This window comes from Acanthopagrus latus, chromosome 2, assembly GCF_904848185.1.
Source record: "Acanthopagrus latus isolate v.2019 chromosome 2, fAcaLat1.1, whole genome shotgun sequence".
In the NCBI taxonomy this organism is placed as follows: Eukaryota; Metazoa; Chordata; class Actinopteri; order Spariformes; family Sparidae; genus Acanthopagrus; species Acanthopagrus latus.
This window is the reverse complement of record NC_051040.1, coordinates 16,748,111-16,765,794: the sequence shown is the minus strand read 5'-3', so window position 1 is coordinate 16,765,794 and position 17,684 is coordinate 16,748,111. Positions and strand designations below refer to the sequence as shown.

The 17,684-nt window shown below is 41.2% G+C and overlaps 1 long non-coding RNA gene across 1 annotated transcript in view; it reads left to right on the top strand.

Moving 5' to 3' along the window:
* The first annotated feature begins 4,936 nt into the window (after positions 1 to 4,936).
* The window catches only part of LOC119011467, an 86,923-nt gene continuing 74,175 nt past the window's right edge, over positions 4,937 to 17,684 (top strand). Inside the window, exon 1 of the long non-coding RNA XR_005072204.1 lies at positions 4,937 to 5,842. This is a non-coding gene — a long non-coding RNA (uncharacterized LOC119011467). The remainder of the gene's footprint in view (positions 5,843 to 17,684) is intronic.

The window sequence follows — 17,684 nt, the reverse complement described above, 5'->3', positions numbered from 1 at the left end:
CTTCCGATGACAAGACGCTGACTCTATCCACTGCTTCACATCATACCTGAACGTGACAACAATACATGTAAAATACATTCTTTAATATTGGTTTTTAGCTCACTGTTAAATAAATGGCGGTTATCCCCCAGATAAAATAACCACCCTGAGATGCTGAACATGGCCTCCAGACTGTCATCTGTAAAAAAAAAAAAAAAAAAAATCTTATTTAACACATTTAATCCCCTTAATAAATGACAATTAAACGTGAATCTTATGATACAGTTCTATGTTGTGTGTAACCCCAAAGGGAATTAGAAAAGATGACATGAAGGGGCTTGTCAAATGGAAATCTGCAAATGCAGTTCTTGATCCTTATGCAGTGCGACATCTTGGATCTCTGAGGAACAGCAGGCTGCATACATTGAATATTAGAGAGCAGGGTTAAAAAAATAATTGTAAAAAAAATGTTCTGCCGTCTTGTGATATTTCTGCTCTGATGTATTAACTGTAATTCATCAGGAAGGGAAAACTTTTTTTTTTTTTTTTATCAATTGAAGTGCAGCGAGAAATATCCATTTGTGACAAATGAAAAGCTCCACTAAAAACAAGCTTTCAAATCAAGACTAATTAAAGGGACTCTGCTATGTGTAGCTTACTGGTCATTAAATATTGCTCATCCTAATAAAACATTTCCCCATCTACGAGCACACAATGAGCTCTTGATTCACTCTGTGATCAAAAGCTCATTGTGTGTCTAATGAGAAGTTACTGTATTTATTCACTTGTGTTGTAAAATGAATGTGTCGGACAACAATTGACTTTTGTTCGCAGCAACTCAAGGTCACTTTTTTACCCTAAAATAACAGCTTCATAGTCATAGTGAAGCAGTGTCTTGTAATACAGGTGAATGGTGTCTCTGTCTCAGACACGCCGGCCCCCATCACTTGTATCTGCACTCTAACTTCAGTGAGAGGCGAGGATCACAGCGTTACATACATGTTTACTTCAACATACACATTTCAACACATACACATTGTTCTGACATGATTAATTTGGTTTGTAGTTGGCACTTATACTATATTTGACAAACAGTTACAGACCTGGGATTTGTATTTACGACGGTGGTGTTGCACTCAGAAGCTGTGGGGGGGCGCCAAATCGCACAAACTGCCAGTTTCTACACAGCCCTGTTTTAAAGAATTTTCTCTGAAATATTTGACAAGTATTTGAAAGGGGGAAAAAACAACAACTGAGTAACATAATAATAATTTTGATTGTTTGGGTTATTTGTTTGATATGGTGCTGCCATGTGTAACGCAAAGTGCTTAGCATATATAAAAAGATGCAAGCACCTGTCTACGGGAGGGTTTTAAAAAGTTAAGCAAGAGACAAGAAAATCAAACAAAAATAAAATACAGATACAGTACAATTATGAATGAACATAAAAAACAAAACAGCTTGGGTTTGTTGTCTTGAATTCTCAGGACATCTTAGGATAACATACAGGATAAACAAAAATACAGATCCAGTCACTTCCTGCTCCATATTTATGTTGCAACATCCCTCTGTCGCACAGCTGTCTGCCATTTTCATTTTCGATACAACCACTAGAAGTCAATATTTTACTAAATCTACACATTGTGGCTTTAAAAGACCTCATCCTGAAAGCCAAACCTCCATGACAAAAGCTGGGAACCAAACCCATGTTGCAGTGCCACACTGTATGGCGTGTCGGCGCCGAATCAGCAATCAAGTCCTTGCGTAATTGTTTTCTTCCGAGGCAATTAGTTTTTTTTTTTTTTTTTGTCAGAGCAACAAATAGCTTAATTTTACAACTTTCCAACTTCAAGACAACCGGCGAGATAAGGCTCGTACAAAAAGATGATGCCTGTCAGCTGCAAAGCACATCTCTGTCTACAAGCCGATCAGCGCTCCACTAATGGATTCCTGCACGCATACACACCCACGCACACATGCGCGCGAACACGAAAACAGATACTCTTAGATAGATAGTGCAGCGCGGAGATGGAGGGAGGGGAAAGACGGATGCAGTCAGTCTGAGGGCTGATCAGTGACTCGCTAATGGAGTTCTGCAGAGTCATAGCTCTCTGGTCTCCTAATTGACTTGCTGTCATCTGCATATCATTTACATACTGTTACCCTGGGCGACGAGGTGCAGGAGAGAATGACACGTGTGTGTGTGTGTGTGTGTGTGTGTCGTCGAGAGAGTGTGTACGTGTGCACTCCTGTGTGTAGTTAAGTGGAGATGAGTGCAGTGTAAACGCTGTTAGAAAGATCCATTAATCATGTGCTTAACCTCATCAGGAGCTGGGAATGCACGCACACACACACACACACACACACACACACACACACACACAGTAAAATGAGACAGTAAGAGTTGTAGAGATAGACACAGGCTTAGAGTAAGAGAGGGAAAAAGAGACTGAATGTGAAAAAAGAGCGAGAAAACTTAAAATAAATGTGCTTACAGGAGTGCCGTTTAAAGGCTTAATTGAAAGGGAAAACTATCATCCATCCCCGGATGTCTTTTAGCTTTTTACTTTTCGATTCACATTCACAAGTCAGCAAACGCGGCTTCGTGTCAGCCTCTTTTCAAAGCATACAAGCGAACTGAAGCAGATTAGAAAACGGGACATAAAATAACTCCATATTCCTCATGGCAGCAAAGTCTTAACAACCCAAATGCGTGACACTCCTGGAGCTCCAACATTTCATATTTTAGAGTCGCAATTACTTTAATGGCTGCCGTCACTTTCAAGCGTTTCAGAAATGTTATGGGTCCTTTTGGTAAGATGCGCTTGAGAGATCTGTGTTTCACCAATTTGGTGCAAATGGAAATGGAAAAGCTGGACATAACATCGACAACAACCACCCCTCCAACTCATTAATCAAAGAATTATAACAGGAAACAGGTAAATTCTGGTCTTTACTATGTGGTTAATACAAGGAGTACCACAAAACACATTTTTGTTCCAACTAATACTGACAGAAGCAATTATTTTAGACCATCTTGCGGTCCAACCGCATCAGCTGGTTACCTGTGAGTTTAAGCATTGATTTTAGGGTTGTACTGCTTGTTTTGAAAGGCTGGTCTGGTTTCTGCTTATATCTGGGATTTGCTAACAACTCCTTATGAGCCTGCAGTTACCTGAGATCCTTGAAGTGACCTGAAGTCTGATTTCACTGTCCCTCATGTGTGGAACTCCAGGCCTCAGGATCTCAGGCAGGCAAACTCAGTCTCTTCCTTCAAATATCTTCTTCAAGACCTACTTTTATCGTGTGCCTTTTTTCTGACATGACACTGTATATTGTTAATATTATTATCTTTTTTTTTTAATCTTGTTGAAAGCAACATGTAACTTAATTTTACTCCCATGGGTCGGACCGCACCTGTCTTCACACTCTGCTTTATGTTGATGTCAACTACACAGCTGTCCGCAGACACACAGAACAACAAACACCTGGTACAGAGTAAAATTTGAATGTTCTGATTACAGTGGGTGTCTCCGGGACCACGTCTTAAAACACACACACACACACACACACACACACACACACACACACACACAGAGGCCACTGTTGCTGTGGGCAGAGAAAAAATGATGTATAAGTTCACAAAGGTGTTACACTCCTACTGGATCTGAGAGATGATGATGAAAATACTGGAAACTTGGAACCACAAAAAAAGAAAACAACACAACAATGAGGTCATAAAACAAATAATTCCTTATCTGGAACTCTCTCAGTCAACTGTTTTGTTGTTGTTTTGGAGAGGGCTGACACATGATACTTCTTCTTGTAAGAAAGCACTTGTGATTTTGCCCCTTGTATGTCAGCCCATATTATGGTGGCCCCGTCATTTACATGTTTTCTGGGTGTCGCGGTACCCTCAGCGGTCGGCCTTCCCTCCGCACCAGCTCTGCATCTGCTACGTTAGCCCGGCCCTGTTCCCTGTGTTCCTCCCAGCCTGTCAGCTCCTTGGCCGCTCACTTCATTTACCTCACGTATGTTACTTCGCCTCCCTCCACCCGGACCTCATCCCCTTGTTATTTTAGTTTGCACTGTTTGCACTTGCACAAGTCCAGTTCCATTAGTTCAGTCTCTGTCGACTCATCTCTTGTGTTTGATTAATTTTGAATAAAACTTGCCTGCTGTCCTCCCGCATTTGGGTCCAACTTTTTCTTATTTGTGAACACATGTATTTAAGGTGTGTTTTACATGAAATTAAACTAGTAAGATCATTAAAACAAGTGTCTCATTTACACAACACATTTCTTAATTAGACAGAGCAGAGGTGTGAGTTGGAACAGTAGAGAGGCACAGGCATGATGGGTGTTGGCGGCATTTCAAATCTGTTTTTACTAACTGAGCAGGCATACATATTTGCATTCTGGCTCCTTGTAACAGGTGGATCGACAGTTTAATCTGGAAAACTAGCATATATAAATGTGGGTGCATCTGTAATTTCATCCAGATCGGTTGCATTAAAATTAGTTTGACTTTATTAATCACCATGATTATAATTCTTTAGCGTTTCTTTCTCTCCCTCTCTTGTTGTCTCCTAGGTTATTATCGTTAACGAAAACGAACGAAATGACTAAAACTAGAACTGAAAAACATTTTCGTTAACTGAAATAAATTAAAACAAAAAAACAAAAAACAAAAACTCTAACTAACCGAAACTGTGTTGTGTGTTTACAAAACTAACTAAAACGTACTGAAATTATGGATATTATGGATATGAATTCCCCTCATTTTCGTCTTTGTCAATTTCGGATTGACATGAAATCGAAATAAAAACATTTATTTCGCTCGAGCAATTTTATGTGAGCTGGCGGCACCATACGGCACCTCACGGTCCGTCACTTCTCGTCACTTGTCGTTTAGAGTCGGCTTGTCATCGCCACTCTACCTGGGAAATGGCGACAAAAGTTGGGAGAAAGCGCCAGAGTCTAATATGGGATTTCTTCGAATACGACGGCGAGAAAGACAAAAGCAAGTGCCTTGTAGTGGAAACAGGTGATCAAATATGTGGAATACATCTCAAGGGAAAGAGAACAAACAAAACACGAATCTTAAAGTCCATTTGAGAAGCTCGCACAAGAATGCTAATCGCGGGTACCTTGACAAAGTGGCCTCTCTTAATTGCTCCCCTGAAAGAGAAGCAACATCCCGGCCAGTCAGCACGGAAGCAGGAAGGAGGAGACAACCATAACGGACTGCTTTCACCGACGACCAAACAGCTGCTGGTTAGTAAACTCGCATGAACACCACAAGCGTGAAGATGCACTCGTAAATGTGTTTATTGAGACTGGTATGTCTACAAGACTGTGTTGCCCTCAAAAAGTTTAGCTTTTCACTCGAGCCAAAATTCAAATCACCCGGAGCTGCACGAGTGAATAAACTTATTGGAGCCAAGATGGAGAAGGCAAAGCACAAATTGAAAGAGATCATAAAAGACGCAAGGAAGCTGACCCTCTGTGTGGATGGTTGGAGCAAGAGAGGATTAATAGCATCCTTGATGGGTGTGTCAGCATCCACCTGGAGGCCAGGTTCACTATGCTCTGCTTCACCGAGGCCATTGCTCGCTGCAGTGATGAGATACTAGAAGCATGGGGTATAGGAGAAGACAAGGTGCTGCTCATTGTGACAGATAACGGCTCCAACATAATCAAAGCTGTGCAGCTGCTTGGAGATAGAAGCCAAGTAGGAAGTGAGGAGTCCACAGGCGGTTCACAGGCTCAGCCAGGAGGTGCTGAAGATGGTCTGGATGACCTGTGGATCGAATCAGAGTCAGAGGAGACAGACGAGGAGGATGGAGAGACTGGAGACCTCGGTGAGTGTGGTTAGAGTGCCAAATACATTAGTCTTATCGATTTTTAATTATTTGGATATAAAATGTTACAATGGTATAACCAGTGTTGTAAGTTTTAATTGATATGAACCCCACAGAGGTCAAAAAAGAGAGGAAAATAATGTACTTGCTCTCATTTACTCACTCCTATTCAAAATCTTAAATGTCAGTCCCAAGTGGTATACATCTGTTAAAATTTAAAATGTATAATTATCACATGACATCATAGTTATTGTCATGTCATGATTTCATATCTAAATTAATTAAATTAAATATCATAAAACAAGTAATGTTAACATCCTCACTGTAAAACCAAAGGTAACTACAGACCAAAGTATCAAAAAACTAAAACTAATACTAAGACTGATACAAACTAAACTAAAACTAAGCATGAGGAAAAAAAGGAAAACTAAAAAAGAAAACTAAAACTAGCAAACCCACTCTAAAAACGAATTAAAACTAACTGAATTAGAGAATAAATAAAACTAAACTATAATGAAAAATCCAAAACTATTATAACCTTGGTTGTCTCATTTACCATGTCACTTTACTCTTTCCTGTCATCAGCTACTGGTTAATGTTTGCAGTGCACTTGTGCTGCAAGGTAGCAGGGAAACGTGGCATGTAGTTGAATTGATGTGGCAGGATTTGATAATGAAGCACACATGCAAGGGTCTGAGATGGTGGCAAGTGAATAGGCGGACGCATTATCAAGATGATGAGGGTGAAGTAATAAGTGCGGTGAATACAGATAAGGATTGAGGAGGAAATGACGATCATCAGAGAGCACCAAAGAGACGTGGAGAGAGGTAGAGTTTCAAGAAAAGTAGGGTAAAGTGAGGTAAGTGAAGCGAAATTACAAACCGACTGAGGGACCCGTTTCCCGGATCCTAAAAAGGAAACTAAATCCAGCCTGATCCCATTCCTGTGTTAATCTGCCAACAAAAGCCAAGATGATGGAGAGAATAATGAGATTAACAAACAGAAAGCGATGGTGAGCAGTGGGACACACACCTAGAAATACAGACGCTGCTTCTCAGCTGGTGGCTCGGGATTGAGACATCTTGCAGTCCATGATTACTGGGCGCGTTAACTCTGTCCTCTTGGTGTCGTCGAAAGGGAACGAATATGAAAACCAGACTGCCCAAGAGCAAAATGCTAATAGCTACAGACATTGATGAGTTCCCAAAGCATGAGATTTAATTAGAGCTCAGAATCCTAATTAGATAGAAATGACAAAAAAAGCATCGAAGCACATGTTCAGCTTATATGCTTTTAATTGTTTAAATTGTGGCGTCCTTGCGATGTCATGTTGCCCTGTCCCTCAGCGTTCGTCCCGCACGCCTTCCCCTGTCTCTGCTGTCAGTCATCGCCGCGCCACACTGGCACACACTGGAAGGCACGCGGGCGGCGTGGCAGTGACGAACAGTAGTGAGGTAGGAAGCTGTCTTTTTAGCTGCAGGGACTGTGTTCAGTGCTGCATGACGGCGGCCATCCATCCTGTTCAAGTGTCCTTCAGCAAAAAAAACCACTGAAATCCCCCCAAGTCAGCTCTTTCCCGCTATCGATTGGAGATATCACACTCGCTGGAAATACAAGGCCGGAAACACACTCGACACTTTCTGCGCACGTGCGCGTCTGAGCTACGCAGGTATGTGACACGGGTGTTTAACGCGAACACAGCCGTGACCACGCATAACGACCACGTGCGTGCTCTCTATACACACGCGGCACCTGCTGTACGTGGACGTTGTTAATGTGTACACGTGCACAGCATGGGGGCAACGCGATACGTTGTTGCCTCATCTGATAAAAGGTGTTTTTAGTGTGTAACGACAAGATAGCTGCGCAGGGGCTCAGCGGGAGGTTGAGAGACGGCGGGGGGAAGGAGGGAGGGAGGCTTTAAAGAGTGAGCGAGAGAGTGATTGTGCGGGCTGATGGAGTGGGAGACGTGAGGGGAGGCTAACAGGAAAAAAAAAAGATGAAAGACAACATGGAGAAAAGATGGAAGTGGTGTACGGGGAGATGAGGGGGGCAGAAGAGGAGGCTCGAACAGAGAGAGGAGGAAGTGGAGGAGTAAGCGAGGAAGAGATGGTTGTTAGAGAGGTTGAACCCAAAGTGCTCTAATAAAAGAAACGCTAATTGGGGAGATAAATAGAGAAAGAGTTCAGAGACGGAAAGGGGGCCTCGAAGAAAACAGATGTTGTAGCTGGACTGATCTGATCCAGTTGGGATTAGTGAGACGGAGGACACAAACGCGGCGTAGTTAGCAGATAGTGACGAGCACCGAGATTTAATCTGAGATTTAGTATAATGTATGCAAGGCAACCCACGCTGTGTACAGTATGGAGCATATTAAATCTACAATTTGAGTGTGCAATAAGGTATGACAAGTGATGCAATTGAAGGCCCAGGGAGGCAAGGTTATTTTTTTTGTCCAAGGGAACATTTTAAAGAATTAAAATCATGGAATTCTCTTAAGACATGAGCATGAAAAATTGAATCGAGTGACTATATTTAGATTGTGCTCAGTTTCAAAAGGTGTGACAGTTCTTTGGAGATGAAACGACAAGGACAGCCTCGCTGGCAGCTCTGTAAAGCTTTGAGTTGAAAACTCACCACATCCGTGATGCTAATGTGTTTAGAATGACGAGGCTCACAGGCTGATGCTGCAGGTGTAATCTTTACATCGTTGTCTGCCATCTTAGCACGCTAACAACTCTAGCTGAGCTCAGCTGAGGCTGATGGGAAGTATTGAATGATACAAAGTTCAAGATTCAAGTCGTTGTGGTCATTGTGGAAAACAACAAAAATCCCTGAGATGCTTGGTGCAGAATATAAACAAAAGTAGTGATCATATAATAGAATACAAGATACTTAAAGATTAAATTGTTGCTAGAATAAAATAGCCTTTAAAGGGGCAATATGTAAGAATTTGCCACCTGTTGAATTCATCTTCAAAATAAATAAGGGGGAGCATATCATCAGAGTAACCACTAACTGTTGCTAACCTGGGCTGGACAGGGAGCTCAGAGCACCAGAGAAGTGTTAATGTTTATACTACGAGCAGCGCTCTGGACCAGAATTTTGACCAGAAAAAGGGCGGTAAATGAACAGTTAAGGGATGACCAACTAAATTGCATTTCACCCATGCACTTATGTCACATCAAGGCCCAATCCTATTTCAAAGGTTTACCCCTACCCATAGTCTTCAAGTGAATCCCTTATGTAGTGGTTGAAATCCCCCCCCTCCCCATATGAAATTGGTCTACTATGTCATCAGTTGACATGGATGGTATTTACGCTACCACTGGACGTTTCCAACACATCTTTCGCTGAGGACATTTCCCTTGCGTTGGTGTGGTAATCAAACAACATGGTATTTTCACACTGTCGCTTGCAATTTACCTGATGGAAACAGAAAAAGCATGGATGCTCACAATTAGTTCACAACTTCATGCTATCTATCAATCGAGCCATCAAAGATGCACTGCTTCGTTTCTAGCTGCTAAACTTAAAATTGCTGTTCTCCTGCCCTGTCAGCTGTCAGCATTGGGATTGTGCCCATGAGGACAAACCAAAGTGTGTGGCAGTCCATACACTATTTGTTGGCTCGTTTTAAGCCCACTGATACCAAAAATGAGACGGCGTCTTCCGTTTTGGAGACGATGAACATCTATACAAACTTTCGTGGCAACGGAAAAAAAAGTATTTTGCAACCAAATGATTAAATGCAGTTTCCCCACCCAAAAAAAAGTCTGATTGGTCTGTAAGTCCATTTTGGATCGACCGTTTTCCCGTCGCCTGTCTGTATGTTAAGTCTCCGCCTGTCTCTCTTCCTGCGCGTGTCATCATTTGCCTTTTCTCCCCCACAGCTGGTGTAAAATGCTTCAGCCAAACACCATAGATGTTGCGAGATCAGTTTGATGTGTTCATGTCGCTACTGTGTGTGTATGTTTTTTTCATAGAACACATGCAAGTATATTATGATGTGAGGACACAAGGCATGACAGCAAGTAGTGCCAAGAGTCAGGGTTGATTGCCTGTCTGCAAATTAACACACACACGCAATTGCACATTGAGAGAGCAAGGCAGATTTAATTTGTTGGTTCTAAACGCGCACACACACACACACACACACACAGGCGCACACACAGACGGAGTGAGTGAGGCTTATTAAATGCCTTCATATCAAAAGCACACAGCTCTCACACTTCAAAGAGGAGCACAGACCTGAGGCTCACAACAACACACAACTTAGAAACTCACTATCTCAGGTCACACAAACACAGAGAGAGAGACACACACACACACCCACACACGTCTGAGGAATGTCTGAAACTTTCGCTTATTACCCTAAACATGATCCTCGCGGTTAGACACTGAACACAGACAACATAATTAAAGGAGCATGTTCAAAGCAACATGCACTGATCAATTTTGTCTTAGATATTACACAGTGAGTATTTATTCATGAACATATGTAGGAAAACATACACACTACACCACACAAACTCTACAGTAGACCTTTACAGTATATTTAACCCTGTCTTACGCAAACACAGAAGCGCACACGGGCTGCATTCCTATTTTATAACCGTAGTTGAGCTAATAGCTTCTGACATGGACGATAAAGGAGGACAGAGACTGTCATTCACCTCAGTGATTCTCTCCATCCGGTGAAGGAACATTGCGCATTACTGACAGGTCAAATCACAGAGCACTTTGGTCACGAGAGAGCAGAGAGGAGTGATGCTAGGCTGACCATATGGTGTGCTGTGGAGCTTTGATTTTTACTACAGCGCATTGCATCACCTCAGTGGGCCGTCATGTCCAGGTCATTACCAACACTGTTGAAAGAAACTGACACTGAATTGAACTGTTTTTTAAACTTTTTTTTTTTTTTCCCACAATTACTGTCATTTTCAGGAACAGACATAGCCACAGATGGACTGCGTTATTATCGGGTCTAAAACAGGAATAGACTAGGTTAAAAAAAACGGAGAATACAGTATCAATTCAACTCGCTTTGCTCTCAGATTTACTGGTTGATGGCAGAAAGCAAAAGTTGTCTTAAGCTATGATCAGACTGTCAGCCCTGACACGTTTTTAGACACATTCAGATTGTATCCTGATTTTTTTTTTTTTTTTTTAGAAAGTCAGCAAAAAACAAAGCAAAAAAAAACACTGTAGCTTTTTGATTTGTGGACACTCTGAACACTCAAATCCACTTTCAAAGTGTAGTTGGCATCACTCGCAACATGCCACACAGCGACAATGTCAAATCCAGAGTGATGGAAGAACATCAGAGCACCTGAGCCTGAAGAAATTGTCTTCTGGCACTTTGGGCGGGGGAGTTTCTTTCCAGAGGAAGTTGAAAGAAACCTACTAGAACATGACAATTTATCAAGAGATAGCTCACGGAATGGAAGAGAGGGGGGCCTCTGTATGTTCCTGTAGTGGCAAAGCAAAATGACACCTTTCAAAACTAAATCAAAGAAAATTAAAGATTGGAATTGCTTTGACAAATGTCACCTTTGTGATGTTAATTATTTGTGATAAAAGAAACTAGTAAAGCAGCCAGGCTTCTTCAGCTTCCTCTGAAACCCTCTCAGAATGAAAGCGCCGATAACTGCTGATATGTTGGGCTGCTGTTCCTGTTTAACTATGAGGAGGTTTATAACAAGCCTGATGCGGTTTGTGATAAACTGGTTACAGTCCTGTAGTACAAAATGTACTGTAAGTTATATTAAGAATTAAGAAACAAGTGGAAATGAGTTGCATTGGACCTGCTAATGCATCAGTGTGTGCTTCTCCGCTTGATATTACACAGCAGGATATTCACGCTGGGCTCCAGATCCAAAACAGCCAGAGCATGAGCATCCCTCACTGGCTTCCCACAACATCTACCTGCGCTCAGCTATACACATGTGTTGTTTTACAGCTTCTCATTAATTAACAAAACAACTGTATGTATGTTTTTGAGGAAAGTCAAGATATTTGATTTTTATGTAAGTGTACAGACCAACTCAGATTGTTAATTATATTTTTAATATTTACTTATTTTGTCAGCACTCAAAGGACAGTTTTGTTTATAACAGATGAAGATAACAGGTTAGGAGGCTTGATTCAAAACAGCTTTGACCATTTGGGAACTAAATTTAACATTCTTCTTAACATTCTATTAAAGTAATAGCCAAGTTTATCTTTGGCTGACAGAATGACCAAGCAGGCTGGGAGCTGCAGAATGTGGTAGGCACACTGAATAATGGATTCGTGGTGCTTGAAATAGAGTATACTTAATGAGGTACAACTGTACAAATGTGTTGAGTAAATTTACTTATTTCCACAATGGTTATTTGAGAGACTTCAAAAGTAATGATTAAATGTAATTCTTTTCTAATAAGCCTAAAGGCAAATATTTGTATGGTGTCATGAATGACTATGAGCCTTTTCTGATTATTATCAAACAATAAAAATGTAACCTTAAGATTTAATAGTGCTGAATAGATAGAACCCAATGAAATAAGATGGAACAGTTCCAAGCATTAGTGGGATAGTCCCATATTATAGTGTGTTGATGGTTTAGACTGTTGCACAAACACATAAATTACTAGTCGGTTGTGCTCCGCTAATTATGAGGGGATGGTCTAAGCCAAAAATGCCAGGGCTGACTTCTTGTCCCAGTCCAGCCTACCCAGTCTACCAGATGGTCTTCAGAGCTGTGCAACCACACAAATATCTGGAGGACCCAAACGGGGCAGTTTTGTGTCATGGCTTGGACCACTCATCAAAAGCAACCCACTCTAAGTCCCTGCCTGTCCTGCTGCCATTCATTCGTGTACAAACTTAAAATTACACTTATTTTTTTGAAGTTGTTCAACCTACATAAAAAAAAAAAAAAAATTCTCTCTTGTTCAAATATAAAATATAATGGTGGTGATCTGCTCTGAGTGAGGCAAATGACAGCTTAACTGGCAAAAAGCTCAATCAATCGCCAGCTTCCCTCTGGAGACCTGCTCCATCCGTTTGTCCATGTGCCGATGTAACTGCGGCACCGAGCTGAAAATAAATCACAACACCAGTAAAATGCGACTGCTGGAGGAACACACATTCTCACTCAGACACACTGTCTCCAACACCTATACTGATACAGCACAGACTCAGCAGGAGGTGGTAAACACTCTCTAATTGGAGTGCTAACAAGCTGCCTGTCAATCAGAACCCTCCTCGGTTCACTTTGGTATTCTGTACGTTCAGGTCCAACTCTGCAGCGCTTTAATCAGCCACAATTGGGACTAGAGTTTCCTTCATGGACCATCTTTGGTGCTTTTTATCTCTGTGAATGTTTGAAATAGAAAAGTGAGAGTAAACATTCGAGTTGAGGGCTTGGATTTGCTCACTTGATTTAGTGATCTTATGGCATGTGTTCTAAATCACCAAGATATGAATTTGAGCTGCAGGATAGTAGCTGCCTGACTGCTTAATAAATGCTTCCTACATTTTTTAATTATTGCAGTTTGATCAGAAGTGACTACTTCGACTAAACAGTTGTTTTAAATGAACAGAAGTAAAAAAAAAAACAAAACAAAAAAAAACAAACAAACTACTTGACAGCCGACTACCAGCTGCAGTATCTGACATCAGGCTGGACTCAGAGCAGTGTTACTGTGGGTAAGTTAAGAGCATGGTCAGAAATTGACACATGCACTTGAAACTGGCACCCGTCATTCACTCACATTTGCAGGTATGAATTGTAAAAATGAAGGAAAAAAATAACTTCTCCTGTCTCACAGACAATCTTTTGGCTTCCTGTTTTAGTTCCTTTTTAATGATTTTTTGGCTGTCAGGGCATTTAAAAAGTTGGATCTAAGTCTACTGTTGGGGGAGGGTGACAGACAGGTTCCTTAATATGTACTTCACACATCGGTTTTCTCATACCATCCAGTGATGCTGCAGTCTGTTCCCACTTCTATCTGAAACGCTCTGTTTTAGCTCCTGTCTCTTGAGGACCCCCCTCCCAAATAAATAGTCTGCTCTGATTGGTCAGCTCACACATGCCTGACCCAGCACTGCTTAAGAACAGCAGAGCAGCTGTGGTAAATCAGTTGATATGTGCCAAACTAACTCTGGATAAATTATGCAATTGTGTGACATGGTGACGTAGTGTGATGTCACAAAGTCACCAAATTAAAGGCAGGACTACTGATGAGGCATTTCAGGAGCAGTGTTTTCTGTGGGAAGGAGGAGCTGCTTTCAGTTTTTCTACAGTTTGTCTTTGACACTTAAAAAAAGCATAATAAGTCTCCTTTAATATGGTGTTTAGTATTGAAAATAGGCCTACTTGTTACAGGACTTGATATGATAATATATTTTTGTCCATTTCCTGTTATTTGTATACCACATGTTATTGTCTGTCATGATATTCAACATCATATGATTAGAATAGGTATTGTACTGCAGGTATTTATTACACTTTTTATAATTCCTTGGATTATTGTCAGGTATGTAATTCAATTTAAGTATTCAGTCATTTTTCCTGGATGTTTCTGATTGGACACATATGTATCGTAAGTCCAAGGATTTGCTTTCTGTCTGGAAACAGACTCCAGGCCAGGCTGCCAGAGTGGTATTAAATAGGCTTTGCTGACGTGTGCAATTCCAACTAATACAACATGCCACCATGTATTAGGTTGATGATGTATTAGGTTGCCAACTTCAGAATGTTGTCATAATAACTTTCAGCCCTCATTTGCTACCTTCATAAGATAAAAGCTTCGGATTTAAACTCCACTTTCCACAGCCAGTGTGATTACACCTGTATTCAAATCAATACATTCGAGAGGCACAATATAATGACAGGAATACAATAATCAATACAAATGTTATGGTTATTTCTTCAAATTATAATGAGTATGCTTTAGTTAATCAGAGATTGAATATGTTTGTTAGTACCTATGCAGCAGAGATGTCTTATGAAGAGGTAATATATCAAGATAGTGACTAATACTTCAGTACTGGCTTAGAAAAACTGTTTTGAAGTACATTTCTTTGATTCATTGGTAACGCCAGCAACACTATCAGTTCCATTTTTTCAGCTATGGCCTAACAGCATGCACCTTTGTGATGGAGGACATGACCTAAAAGGAAGATGGGTGTTATGACTCATCCCAGGCTTTTATCCTCCATGTGGTCCTCTACGGTTTGTTGTTACCTTCCTCGATACATTAGTGGTCTCTCTAAATCCTTTCTCCGCATTTAAAATTCATGTTGCAGTTGCTCCCTGTTTATAGCCACAAGTAGATCAGATATAGGCACATATGCCCTAATGATGGAGGACAAAAAAATCATTTGCGCCTGTTTAAATCATGACTTAAGAGCCTTTTCAAAGTGGCTGGCTGCCAGCAAACTATTAGACTGCATCTGAAATTAAGAGGCTTCACTAATGTGAGCCTTTGTTATATTCCGAGCGAGTTCAATGATGCAATGATAATATGCTAAAGCTGGGTCTTATTGAAGTGGCAAACTGCCAGCTAACTGCCCAGCTGTATTAAGAAATTAAAGCTTAGCTAATCTTCAGTTTTTGTGATATTGCTGTCTCTGAATTCCTAATGAGTGCTATGATAGGGTGATCCTATCTGTTGCGAGTATCCAGCGAAGGCAGAATGCCAGCCAGCTACCCGAGCCGGAGATAGAATAGTTACGTCTCTCGCTCTTCATTTTCATTCCGTCTTGATCTCTCCCTCCACCTCCATTTTCTGCTCCTCCTCGTCTCAGAAGTCCAGCCATAGAAAAGTCTTTGAAACAGTTTGACCTTTGAGTGTGTCGTAAAGCTGGTTTTGCCTCGGAGAAAGCATGATAACAACGCCATCCTGACTTAGTTCATTTGACCATTTGTTTGACTGCTTTGAAAATACAATAACAATAAACTTTTGTTTTTTATATTGCAAACAATGTACCCCACAGAGCAGAAACAAAAAAATTGCATATTTAAAAGCTGTTTTATTTCTTTGAAATAACTAGAAATGGACGATATTTCCACCCTGCTTGTGTGGTTTCGTCCTCCTCTCTGATTGTCTGTCTCCGCCCTGATCATTTTCACCTGGTGCCTGTGTGTGTATATATATGTATATATAAATAATAGAGCAGACATTTTTAGTGTAGCGGGGCAACCGTTCTGGGGAGGGGGGGGTCGCTATCATTGGATGGGGGGGTAGAGACGGTAGATTGGATGGACGTTCCATTGTGTGGGGAGAACCCTGTAGAGACATATTGGAAAGAGCAGGTCAAGTAGTGATTGGAGGTCGCTGGTTCAAATCCTGACTCCGAGCAGGGCTGAGCTGCATGTCGAAGTGTCCTTGAGCGAGACGCTCAGCCCCACATTGCTCATCAGTGAGGGCCCTGCGATGAGCTGGCGACTTGTCCAGGGAGTACCCTGCCCTCGCCCTGAGACAAGGCTGGGATTGGCTCCAGCAGCAACACCCCGGAAAGGGATAAGCGGCTATGGACCATGACATGACATATTGGAAAGAAAAGATGACAATTAAAATATAAATAGTGTAAAAAAATTGTAAAATACAGATAAACATACTATGTACGGTAACTGTCCTTGTATGATAAAAATAATTCTCACTCATCGGATGTAGTGATGATCCACTGAAAACCCAATTAACTTTTTCGTTAAAGCATTTCCTTTCTTTTAATAGCAAACTCCATCTAAGAAGTTACACATTATGTTATGTCTTTGTGTGTGTGGTGCGAGCCTGTGCCCATTCACACGTGGCCTATATGTGTGTGTGTGTGGCGGTGTGGTTCGCCATGCTTTAGTTGATACTCAGCTCCTTGGCAGCTGACTGCCTTCCCATTTGCCTGTGATCAGCTTCATGTGCTTAATCACTCGCTGGATCTCTCGCTGCATCATTGACTGTGTTCACACGCACGCAGTATCCCTGATATTAACACATATCCCACTTAATGTGTTATTTGGCACACACTGTTAGCATGCGATCTTACTGCTAGTGTGAATCAAATGTTTAGACCTCTGCAAATGATCAGCATGCCACGTGTCGACTTTGACCTCCGTCTGTTCCCTGTCATCGTGATATTAAAGGATCAGTCTGAATTGTTTCGGATTCAAATCATTCCTTTTGAAGACTTTGGGTCCAAATTGTACATACGACAACACATTCAATTGTAAAAGCTGTGTAACATTTTCAAAAATTACTCCATTCCTCTCTCTATCTTGGATATTTTATCTTCTTTTTGAGCGTTTGATCAGCTTCCTGTCCTGATGATGGATATCCATTGCCTCTATATTAAGGTCTCGAAGAATTTGTATAAAAGAACAAACTCTCTGCTGTAGACAAGCTCACCTTAGAGGCGGCCACCTTTGGTGAATGGAGAAAGAGACTTCATTAGGTATTTACCTCAAGATGGTGGGCATGTGCAAAAAGAATGGAGCCGTAAAGTAATCAGGTAATATTGTTTATAGGACAATTTTATGTTGATTGATTTCTGAAAAGGTAAGATTTAAAGGTCTTTTATTTCTGATTGAGATTTTGATATGGAGGACTCTTGTTATGTTTTGGCTTTAGGCTCTTTGTAAACACACTTAGTGACTGCTGGTGCTACTGATGTATCATCATGGGCATAGAAACAGAGGCGATTTACAAGGTTAACAGCTTGTGACAACTTGTGTTCTGAAAACATTGTCACAAGTCATGACTCCGCTTGCATGGTCATATAGCGGTGGCTACTGCTGTATCACTGGTCAGATGGCAGCATGATGTACGGGCAGTGGCTGGGTATGTGCTATCCTTTGGGA